This window comes from Xiphophorus hellerii, chromosome 7 (genome assembly GCF_003331165.1).
Source record: "Xiphophorus hellerii strain 12219 chromosome 7, Xiphophorus_hellerii-4.1, whole genome shotgun sequence".
Lineage (NCBI taxonomy): Eukaryota > Metazoa > Chordata > Actinopteri > Cyprinodontiformes > Poeciliidae > Xiphophorus > Xiphophorus hellerii.
In genome coordinates this window covers 21,325,907-21,338,713 of record NC_045678.1, presented here as the reverse complement: position 1 = coordinate 21,338,713, position 12,807 = coordinate 21,325,907, and positions in this window count along the sequence as shown.

Genomic DNA, 12,807 nt, shown 5'->3' with positions numbered 1-12,807 from the left:
ATCCCAAAAAACATTTACATAGATTTTCTTTAGGACGTTGCACCTTGAACACATTTTTTTTTTTTTTTTAGCTTCCAGTATAATTCAGTCTGGTTATTCAGCTGCTATTTTTGGCAGAAGTTTTAAAGTTATGTTTGGCAATACTCCATAAATGTACTTCCTTCATTTTTATCGTGCTTGGCCCAGACTCACCATAGCTTTAGGTAATAAGAATATATCCATTCTGTCTCTGGCATAAGTCTGGTTAAGTTAGCTAAATGTCCCCGGTTACTTTTTCAATTTTCTTTCCTGTGCCATCCTGAAGAGATCTGGCACCCCCAGGGCTGACACACCCCACACTATGAAAAGCTCTTTTCTAATTAATGTTATTTCTCTCTGATGAACCTGTTTGTGTCAGATGGCTCATATTTAGATACAACTGGGTGTTCAAGACAGAGATTAAAAGCACATTTAAAAACTGGTTTTGTACATTTACAAAACCAGTTTGTTTTTGTTATAACCTCTGCAATAATTGGGGCTTTAACCTCATTCAAAATGTATCTAGACTATGCTTTAAAGGCCAGGTCTATGCCAGGAGACCAAATAACGTTAACAATCTGTGCCATTTATAATATTAAAAATGGTTAAATATTCATGTTTCTTTATTTTTGTTCCGATCATGACTACAAAACAAGTTAGTCAAGGTAGAATCTGATTAAGAACATCTTTTCAAGTATTAGTGGAACTGTGTATATTTGAATGTGTGTGTATAGTTTTGATTGTGTGGATCAAGAAAATACACAATGACTTCAAAATCAAATACAAATTCTAGTTTTTGAAAGATACTGAGAAATGCGTCTTTAAAAACCCATATCAATATAATATCTGCACCTAGGATAAGTGCATGTATAGTTCTCTCTGGCACTCTGGGGAAAAATCTTTGTCATCAAAACTGTTTTTGGCAGATGGGGCTAAATGGATGTAAGCATAGGCAGAACATCTTTAAATTACTTTCTTTAATCACTGAGGAAATTAGTAAACATTTTATATTTTAGTATTGTGACAATATTAAAGAAGCAAGTGTTTTGTGTTAATTTATATGAAAGAGTATATGCTGGTTATAGAAAACAGTTTTTCTTTTTAAAGTCACACTATTTAAATTCAAGAAACATTGAACAGAACTGAGTTGTGGAGAAAGGATGACACTTTGGACAGCACATGGAAAAAAGAGCATTGTATACTGTATGGTAAGAACCCTTCTGAAGGAGTGTCCAGTGCTCAGTCTATGCTTTTCAGATTTTTTTTTCATTATTCTTTGTTTCCTCCCTTGCACTAATAAAATGTCTGTCCCAAATACCTCGCTTTTTTAAGGTTGATCATAGCAGAAGTAGTGTTGCTGACATTACATGCTCAGACAAATGGGAAAAATTACATTCAGTAATTACTTTTTGAAACGAGTGACGATATGTGAAACATAGTGCTCACAAAGACGTGCTGAAAACTAAATTCAGTCACAGCAATAATAACACAGCAGGTAAACCTTGAGTCTATCCTTGCTAAAAATGAAAAAAGAAAAACCTGATCAAATCAAAGAGAATAACTAACATTGTCCCTTTGTTCCTTTTTTAAAAGAAGAATGGGGCCATGTAGTCTGAGCAGTCATGACCAGAAATGCTAAATAATGCACTGTTTCACCACATAACTCCTTTGGTTGGAATGAAGAGAGAGACCCGCTGCTTTTCATTTGAGAAAAAAAATAAACTTGGCTAATTGACATGGGTTTTTCATACTGCTCTGAATGAATAATTTATGGTGGTGAGGAGCAAATGGGGCTTCGAAGACAGAGCATAACTGTGTGATGAGTCACATTATTGTCTCAGGCCTAAAGACAAACAAAAAATATGTTAAAAACTAGCACAAATATTTTGATGACTTAGTTATAATTTGGAAAAATGCACATATTTTTGTGACAAATTTCATTTCAGCACGTTGTACTTTTTTTTTTCTTTTTTGTAATTCACAAAGCCTCTTAATCAGCCATGACACTAAAGTGTTTTTTTAAAAAGGGTGTAATAGGTAGAACAACAGACTGGGACAAGACATTTCTCTTTTGAGTAATGTCAATCTTGGTGTTCATCTTTGTGTGTTGGGGTGGGGAGGATCTCTGTGATTATAACTGAGAACAATGAAAAAGTACTCATACAACTTGATCTCTTTCACATTTTGTAATGTTGCAAACTTTAATGTATTTTAATGGAAATCTTGTCTGGTGGAGTAATTGAAGAATTGGTTTGCATTTATATTCTCCCCCCTTTACGCTGAAACCCCAATTAAAATCATTTTCAAAAAAGCTAGCTTTAAAGAGTATGAATACAATTGCAGGACTCTAGATGATTTATTGCAGACCTTTGAATTGATTTTGCAGGACTGAGGTGTCTGAGCAAGATTACCTGTGACTTAGCGGAAGAAGTTTGTCCTAAATATTAAACCATTCTTCATTATTTAGACAGATTTCATCAGCCTCCCACACTAATTACGCTAACCTTGAATTACATCAAATTCCCAAACATGAAAGCTTGCTTGATGAGTCCACATTCGAATTAGTTCCTTGTTAGCACACAATTAGGAACACTTTGCGAGAGAAAATGCAGTGATAGCAAATTCTCCTTTATGTTTTTCCCTCAGGTTTCAAGGGAGGACTTAAAGTGCCTTAAAAGTGCATTTGGCAATCTGCATTAAAAAAACAACTTCCACTGAGCTCAATCACAGCTCTTGTTTAACAAGATGGGTAGAAGCAATTAAATGTCAAGGAGGAGTGGTGTTAGTATTCTGTTGATGTCGGAGAGATTTCCCTGAACATGGTGTGAAGGCTATAACTGAAGCTTTGTCCAGAATTTCAAAGATCCATAACGAGCAAACCCACACCTGGGCAGTCTGAGAAGACCTGCAGTTTGCTAAAACTCACAATGAAGCTCTAAAATATACTCCAGGGAAAAGTTCTGCTCACATTATCATAGCATTATGCTTGCGAGCTTCTAACCACTTGGCACCACAGCATGGGTTCACTAATACTTTAAGCAGTCAGAGCAGCTCAAGATGAGGAGTTTACACATAAAACAGGTTAAAGTTTTGTATTGAAATGTATTACCATGTAAATCTGTGCTAGCAGTGGTGCTTTTAACAAACCAGTATTCTAATAACTTTTGTTTTTGAAACCACTTTTTCAGTCTTCTACTGCCATCTTGATTGTTATGTTGATTAAATTTATTCTGTGCAATAATTATTATTGTCTCCATCAAAGAATGGTATCCTAACTGAATATTTAGTTTTAGTGGTTGAAAAACAAGAGAAGTATGAAAACTGTCAATCACAGTTGATGAGACATCCAAAGCATCTTTCATCCTTCCTTCCTCCTTCTCTTTTTCCTTCCTTCTTTCCATCCATCAAAATTTATTTCTAAATTTTGAATTCTGTTGTAATGACAAGTTGCAAATGGCACGAGCTTGCCTTTCAACAGCAAGAGTTTAGGTGCATGATTGCAGATTATTGTGAACAATGTTAAACTCAGAACAAAGACGGACAACAAAAGTCCATTTTACACAGCAGATTCTGCTAAGCGGCATTTCCTAAGGAGCAACAGCTTTGCAATTCCCAAACAACTCATGCTCTTTCACTTTATCTTTGGTGGCACAGATGTAGCTCAGTAAAAAAGAAAAAAGGTCTAAAAACACAAAAAGCCTTTCATAAAAATGATAGATTTTGTCGGATTATTAGACCCATCACAAGGTTTGTAACCAGTGGGGTCTCTCTTTGGCTCCCTGTTTTTATTTGAGTTTTCTTTCACTGGCCTTGGGCTGCAATTCTAGAAAAGTAGAGTATGGGTCTAAATACCTAAATTTAAAGCCCTAAAGTGTAAGGCTTTAAAACAGGCTCCATGAATGGATAGTTACTAATTAAAAAGACATACAAACAATGGGTTAGTGAAGTCCATATTGCAGAACAGCTCCAACTGGGAAAGGCCTTGATGATTATCAGCTCCAACTGGGAAAGGCATGGAGGAAGACTTCAAACTTATCAAGCAGTGATAGCAGTAAAACGTTTTGCAGCATAATTAAGACAGGCAAAAAGCACAAAACATTTGAAGTCAATCAACAGATGGGCGTAAAAGAGGACAAACACTGGTCTAATGTTATCTGAATAAAAAAAGATAATACTTCAGTCTGTTTATATTCAGAGGCCAACAGCCATGTTGCACATGAAGAAAGCATAAAAAACCATGTTTAAACTCAGCAAATGTATATGAAAACAGAATGATGAGCTCATTTAAAGAGGGGAGTAGGCCTCTCTCATGTGGTTCACAACAACACAACATTAAACATTTAACTCCGGTTTGGTTTTCATAACTGTGTTTCTTTAAGCTCATTAGGTATGAATCTAGGCCAAGTAAATATTTCACTACAGGCTACTGTTAAATCTGATCCCTAGCTTCTCCTCTGTTTCTTTGCCACACTGAGTACCTCCCTCAACCTCGTTTAGCGGGGCTTGCATTGTGCAAATATTCTAAAAAATCTCTAGATGTGTTGCTAAATTTAAACCAGGCCATGTTAAGCATCTTTATAGTTTATCTCAGCTCATTACAACTCGCCTAATTTAATTTCAAAACTCTGTTGCTGATGACAAAATCAGCACATCTTTGTTGCCTGCTTCATGAACATTTACAACAATCAGGGATAGCATTATAACCACAGTTAGATTAAGTGAATAACACTGATCTGTTCACCCCAACTTCTCTTAGAGGCTGGCATGTGTTAGTCTGCAGTCGAACATTTGTCTTCAAAAGTTGGACAAGCTTTAGTCTGTCTGATAAAGGCCAAATTGTGATGGCTGAATGGAGTCAGAGAGTTTCCATGAAGAGAACATGTCAGTGATGTTGGTGTTGGTTTTTGGTCCCAAGGCTCACTAAGATCCCATTACTGTTTCTCAACTTTTCAAGTTTCAGTTGTACCCATGGGGCAGGAACCTTGGTGTCATTTGAGATTCCAATCTGAGTTTCTCAAAACATTATATAATAATCGTGTTACCCTTATCAGAATAGGAATTTTTCCAAAATAAGTTCACTGATCTCTTTCTCTGATGCTCAAGCCCTCCTTTGTCTCTTGTCAATTCTCTATGTGTTGGTCTGCCTCAAAAAGCAGACCAATTGAACTGATCTCCAATTAGTTCAGAACACAGCAGAGCTGAGTCTTCAGCAGAACCCACAAATATGATCATGTTACTCCAATTTTTGTTCTTTGCCCCGGTTACCTGTGGTATTCAGTTGATTTCGTTAGTTTTTAAATCAATGAATGGGCTTACATCACCATATATTACTGAGCTACTAACTCCTTACACCCCCCTGTGACCTTTGAGATCATCTGTTCAGTCGCTACTTTTTGTGCTCCGAGGAAGATTAATGACAGAGATTCATTCCTGAAATAATTCAAGATATAAAATGTATCGGCAATAATTTGAAGAGCAAAACAATGACTTTGAGTTGTTGACATCAAGTATCTGTGGATCTGCTAGACAAACAGGTGTGATCCACAGCAGCCCTGCATTGCAACTCTCAGGGGGTAAAGGATTTACTGCTAAGATCTCGATGTCAGATACCCCTCCACACCATTAGTTGTCCAGTGGATTCCAACCACTGACATAACAGTTCTGACAGCCAAAGGGAGCATTAGTATGTAGAAAGCAATTTTATTATTTGTAGGTGTTAATATAGGAAGCATATCGGGTTTCAGATGGGAGCATGGGTGTAGCTATAGTAGTGTAAACATAATGTGTGTATCCCAACATCATGCATTCTGTATCATGCATTTTTTTAAAAACAGTTGAGCTCTAAACCATGCCAGGTAAAAGGTTTGGCTTCCCAGTTTCCCTATCTAAGCACAGCCCAACATGTGCCTCCAATTACTGAGAAATTACAATTGAGAAATTGTTTTCAAAGATATAAAATCGTCATACATAAAATAGTCATTGAGTCTGCACAAAAATATAGTCAAATAGATGCAATAAAAAAAACCCACTTAGGATGATATTTTGGTACTCTCCCTCCACTCAGTGGCCCCCTGCTACCAACTACTTCTGCTTATTTTCTTCTTATGCAAAAATGTTCTGCTTGCTGTTAATTACGGTGGACAACTCTTCAAAGCAATAAGTCGACCCACCTTCAATTAATGCTAGTGAATTCACATTATAGAGAGGCTTTGCAAAGTAGCTGTACCTGAAGCTAGCACAGATCTCAAGTAAGCTTCATACTATCCAGAAAAAAATTATGTTTTTGAGTAAATTAATTACCACCAAAGTGAGATAATCATATTACCATCCAGTGAAATTTTTTTGCGGTAGAATTTAGCCAGTGATAGACATGGACTTCAAATGAATTAAATGCATGGTCAATTTCAGACAACGAGGTGTATTTTGAAGATGGCTACATCTATTATACAGTGGAAAAAACTGTCTGTTGCAACACAAATCAAAACTCTTGGCTTGGGAGTGTTTTACAAGATGAACAGAAAGCTTAATTGAAGTTGGGATAGTGTTCAGTTGTGTCACATCAGTAAGGCCACTTCCAGAAAAGCCAAAAATTGTACTCATATAAAAAAGGATTTGGTATAAAGGCTACATGTGTAGCTATTAGATCATAACATCTGTTTAATTTATGAATATTATGTTATCCCACAGACAAAAATATGACTTTGTGTTTAAAATTTATTTTTGTAAAGAATAAAATGAAAATCAGTCAAATAAAATAGGAAGATAAAATTGTCTTCTAAAGAATGAACCCAGTCTGTTATCCAATGACCACATAGGGTCCACACAAACTGTACTCAGCTAAGAGTAGCACTGCTTTATCATTACATCACTGAAACAGAAGTTGAAAGTATGATGCTGCAAAGCTACTTTTAGAAGTATTACAGACAAAACAAACTATGAAGTAAATATACCTGAGTAGAAGTAGCTAGATACGACCAACTTCACATGTCAAATCATGGATTGGCTTTGGAAAAGGATACTTTTCCACATCAGAGCACAGTTTTAAAAATTACTCCTTAAATCTACTTTTCTGCCAAAGTTGTGTTTAAAATTTCATTACGTCTGTTACATAAATGACGATGTGGAGTTCTCATTTAGACTCCAATTTGGGATTGAATTCTCACTCTGCTCAACTTTTACTTATCTTCTGTACTTACCAATATTCATTGTAAACTGTTAGGTTTTATAAACTCTGTGTTCAGGACATGAGTCTATGGGTTCCTTTATGTAAAGAAATTAAGGAAGGTCATTCATGCTCAAAACAAGCCTTGATTTAAAGAAAATGTGTCTTATTATTAATTTTTTTTATTGTCATTTCTGGAAGTTTGTTCCACATATGTAGTGCTTAAAAACTGAATACTGCTTCTCTATATTTGGTTCTGATTAAGGGGATGCAAAGTAGACTTGAATTAGAACCAAACAAAGAGAAGCAGCAATATTATTTTATGCATATGTGCAGTATGCACTTGAATGTAACTAGAAAAAGAAATCTGAAGTGGACCTTTTACGGTCTGAGTAGTCTCCTATTAATCAAATGGAATGTTTTCTTATATAGAGTAATAGAATTGTTACAATTTCCCTAAGGGACAATCCCAAAGGGAATAAGAAAGTTTTCATTTATCTAGAAACAACACTGAGGGAAGTAATGTTTTATTTTAAATGTGGAGGACAGGGCAGTTGGAGATATCTTTCAAATGTGGGGGGAGGGGAGACCTTTCTTCACACATAATTATAGCAACACCCAGGGTTTGGCTTAAAATGTAAGTTGGCCTTAGTTTATTGTGGCCTGACAAACTGTCATTATCATATAAAAAAAAAAGCTTATTTTGATTCTGTTTGGCTAATGGCGGTGCTGATCATAGCTTCTCTTGACCATATTATGTGTCGTTCTCTAAACAATTTCAATGTTCTGAATTTCATTTCTGACAGTCATTTAGCATAGGACCTTAGTGTATATCTCAGCCATTTAAATGTTTCACCATAGTAATTACACACATCCACAGGTCCTGTTTTAACCCTTTTTGGTTTTGAAGTGATTGTTGGAATAATCAATCACTTCATTCATTTGAACTGGATTTGCAAATAAGGGAAATATTTTCCTGCATTATATTGTAAGGTTTTTAACATAATTTTGTCAGCTTACTTGTTAAATAAAAGGACACAAATTATTTAAACCTTGCATGCATTTTAAGTGCATCTCAGTAAAAATCTTGCACTGATACTGAATTAACAAACTGTATTGATTACCTGCCCTTAGGACAATTAGGCCACAATCATTTATTTAATTGCTACCTAAGAAGTAGATTTGTGTAAAGGGTAATTAAGTAGACACAAAAATTCAATATTTTACCTGCAGTCTAACACACTAAGCTTTAATTAAAAGAAGTTCTGCTTCAAAACAAAGCCTTTTTGTAATTGTTAAAAGGTTATGACCCAAACAGTACCTCCAGAAACAATATAAGTTTCTGCTTTCCACAGTTTTGATTTCATAAGTTATATAATATTATCAAGAAGCTCTTTAATGAGCACTGGAACAGCAAGAAAATGACCAATCAGTATGCAACACCATTGATAGCAAAGACATTTAGATAAGAACCCATTTTATCTAAGTCACGATTGACCCACTTTCTTGGAACAGATTGTTCTAAATATGGTGCAACCGCAGTGGAAAGTTGCCTCTTTGAAGCCATAAAAAAGACAAAGTAAGACATGGCTTCAGGGTCAAGCAAAGAGATAATTCTGTTTCTGGTTTACAGAAGAGAATGCAAACCACTGAGGTCAGCCTTAGAGGCTGCAGGCTTCAAACTTGAAGGTTCCTCAGTTGTTTTGACTCACCTTGATGTTGCAGCTTCTCTCCTCAACAGCAGGCATTCAGCCTCTCTGTATCTCAACATTGCTAAATTTTTTTTTTTTTTACTCCTCTGAGGCTTTGAGTTCATTTTGGAGAAAAATAGGTACTGGACGGTTTTTTGGCATTTACTTGTTGAATGAATACTTAAAGGGAGAATATTTTGTTGGTGCATAATACACTGAGATACTTAAAAAATGTATTTGCAGATAACTGTCAACTGGTTTCTTAATCATTTAAAATCTCAGCTTCCTTAAAATCAAACTGTCTGATTGTTCTGATTATCTGATTATGATTATGTTCTGGTTATCCTCCCATCCCTTGGATATACCCACTTATCTGTCTAAGGTCATTGTCGTCAGAGTCAACATGTCTATTTAACAATAACATTAAAATTATTGTTTTTCAAAATAGTTCGAAATAGCATTTTGTTATCTCTGCAATCCATTTAGAACCATTTAACTACTACTAGATTAAAATTGAGAAATATAACTAAATTAAGCCAAATCTCATCCAGTTTATACAGGTGCATCTCAATAAACTGGAATATCATCAAAGGTTTAATTTATTTTCAGAATTACATTTTAAAAAGTTAATTTTACTTATGTTGCATAAATTCATTATAAAATAAAATCTTACAAGCACCATTTCTTTTAATTTAAATGATTATGGCTTACAGCTTCCAACAACACAAAATTAAATTTGACAGACGTTTTGGACTATTGCAAAAGAACAAAATTTGATGTTTCGAAAACATTAATGTCGGTTCAAGAAAAACTAAATTTATTGTGCAATATTTTAATCTCTGCTTAGCTTGAACTCATTTTGCACAGACTATGGCAAAAGGTGATCAGCGTTTTGAGTTGCAAAGGAAGTTCATGTTGCTTTAATACCTTTTACGTATATTACATTTTTGATTCTGGTGTCTCTCATCTTCCTCTTGACAATATGTCATAGATCATGGAGTTGAGGTCAGACAGGTTTGAAGAGCAGCAATGATATCATGGCTGTTAAACCACAAATTGTTATTTTTGGTTGTGTGGATAGCTGCCATGTACATGGGCTCATGCTTAGACTTGATAAAACATAGTGGATTAACACCTGTAAATGACATGGTATCCCAAATCATCACTAGCTGTGCGAAGTTCACCATGGAGCTCAATCAACCTGGAATCTGTGCATTCTTCATTTTCCTCCAAATTCTGTGACCTTGATTCTCAAATTAATTTCAAGGTTTATGTTTCCCGGAAATTAAGACACCGGGTAACTGAACAACACCCTTGTCCTTTTACTTCTTAGTCCAGGTAACACACTTCTGACATTTTATCTGGTTCAGATGTAGTTTAGCATAAGGAATCTAATAGTTGGAGTTTATGCTCTGAATACATCTGTGCTTAGTATCTGTGGTGGATCTAATACCAGCTGAAGACTACTGGTTGTAAATCTCAAAGCATCTCTTGAATGGGTGTCCTTTCTTAATGCTGACTGTGTGGGCAGGTACCAAGGAGAAAAAGAAATCAGCCTCCAATCAAGGTTGATAAGGCAAAGCATGAAGTGCTCTAAAATGTTCTGTTACACATTGATGTTGACTTGATAAAACACTGTGGACCAATACCAGCAGACAACATGGACCCAAAATCATCACTAGTAGTGGAAATCAGCTTGCATACCTTGTTTTACCACAACTTTTCTGTATATACAACTTTCCAAAAGTATGCTTGGTTACATCACTCTGAAAATGGTTAGCTTCTTTAGCATTGGCCTGTTGTGGTTGTCTCTCCTTGTGGAACATGCCAATAAAGTTGACTGGACAACTGACAATCCAGCGGTTTTCCTATAAATACATGCAGTTCATAAATAAATGTATGAACTGCAATGTCAGTCTTTGATGTGTTCTTTCTTTCAGTATTTTGGCACTAAGCAAATAGAAATAATGTAGGTATTTATAACTGACAAAAAACACGACAGGTTTGGTCTAATTCAACTTGAGACAGTGACTAGAAAACATCTTTTGTTATTTTGTTAGGTTTTATATTCAAATTCAAGAACTACTTTCTTTCTCACTTCATGTGTTTAAAACTAAGTCATGTCAGGAATTGATAATAGCTATTCATACTCTCTAATCAAGGTCTTACAAAAACTATGTAGATGATCATGAAACAGACTTTACTTTTGTAAGAAATATTGGAGCGTTTGCAAATTTTACTCCATGTTCAGACAGAACCTCTGGGTGAATTTAGGAGGCTGTGTAAGTGAACAGCTTCTGAAACACTCATCAACTATTTTTGTACAAAAATCTACCATGACACATTCAAAGTCACAAACCCATCAATTGTTTGAACATGGGCAATTTTTAAAAATCAAAGCTACTATCTTAAATGCAATGAATGTCTGCCTAGTAATTGGCTGCACAGATAAATAAGAAGCTGAAAAGGTGTGACTAATTAAGATTCTCATGAGTTTAGTAAACAGACAAAATGGGTCTTTTTTTTTTTACACCTTTTGGACCTAACACAACAAGTAAACACCAGTATTAATAGCTGACACATTCTATAACTAATCACCCATCCTCCATTAGCTGTTGTTTGGATTTTGAGTGAAAGAGTCGTTCATTGTACTTCTAATTAAACTGTTTAAAAATACAACTTAATATGCTTAAGCCCATGCCACACACTCAAGCTATCACTTAAGAGGGGCGCTCAGGCACAGGCTTGTTGTTTATGGTTTTGTGTATTCCTCTAAAAGCTAGTCAAGCATGGCTAAAAGTAGGCCCCGTACTCCATATTTATGAAATTGGCTCTGTGTGAAATTGGTTTTTGCCTAATGGATCCCTGCATGGGTGCACCGTCTGATACCTCTGCCTCAGCTTATTGGCACCAGAGTCACACCGAGGACAGAGAGACCAGACAGAAAGAGGACCAATGTAAATGTACAAAGACAAACTAAATTTTATAAGAACATGAAGATATCCAACTTCACCAAAATATAATTGTCCCTCCTAAAACAATATTGTTTTTTATTTATTTTGCCCTTACCTTACTTTTAATGCATACATTTGTTGCTGAGTGTCAATGTTATCATAAGTTTATGACTGGAAATAAAACATAGTATTGAAGCAGTGCATCAAACACAACAGAAGAAAACAAAAGATTATCACAGGAAATTTCTCTACAGTGCTATGACACAAACTCATAGCGCTGTAGTGCTAGATATCCGTAGCCTGGTAAAAACCAGCCCCTTCTTCTATGCTGTGTTTTGTACAGAAGGTCTGGATCGTTGACTCTTGAGAAATGATTGGTTGCAGGAGATGTAGACTCTTTTGAAGTTTTAAATTGTACCCAATCACTAACATCTCGCTGTGAGATATGTAATGCTTCAAGAAGCTTTTCACAAATTGCATCCACTGTAAAGAACCATCCCCCACTGTGCAAGAGTGAAGTACCAACTCAAACAAAACACAACTTGATGTTTATTCAATATTTGGAAGCGTGGCCAACACAGACTGAATGGTTTCATTCACCTCTTCTTTTGCCATTGCCAAATTAAATGAGTATAAAGAGGTCAGCTGATGGTCTTTTGGAAAGATTTTAGGATTCTCTGGAAATGTTTCCTTCATGCTGCTGTGCAGCTGGAGGGCAGCACATAGAGGGAATAAGAGACGATGCCCTCAATGAAGTGTCTCAACGAAGTGTCTCAAAAACAGTTGGATTTTGAGAGATGTTTCTTCTAAGGACTCTCAGAAATAAGTCTTTTCTGTGCTTTTTTTTTGTCAGTTCTGTTGTTTTTAAATTGTTATCAAGTTCTTAATAATGTGGACTCCAAGGAAACAGATGTTTGACACTGTCCACCTAGTACCCACAGGTGTACTAGGGGGTACTAGTCCACTTAACTCCTTGGGCTTG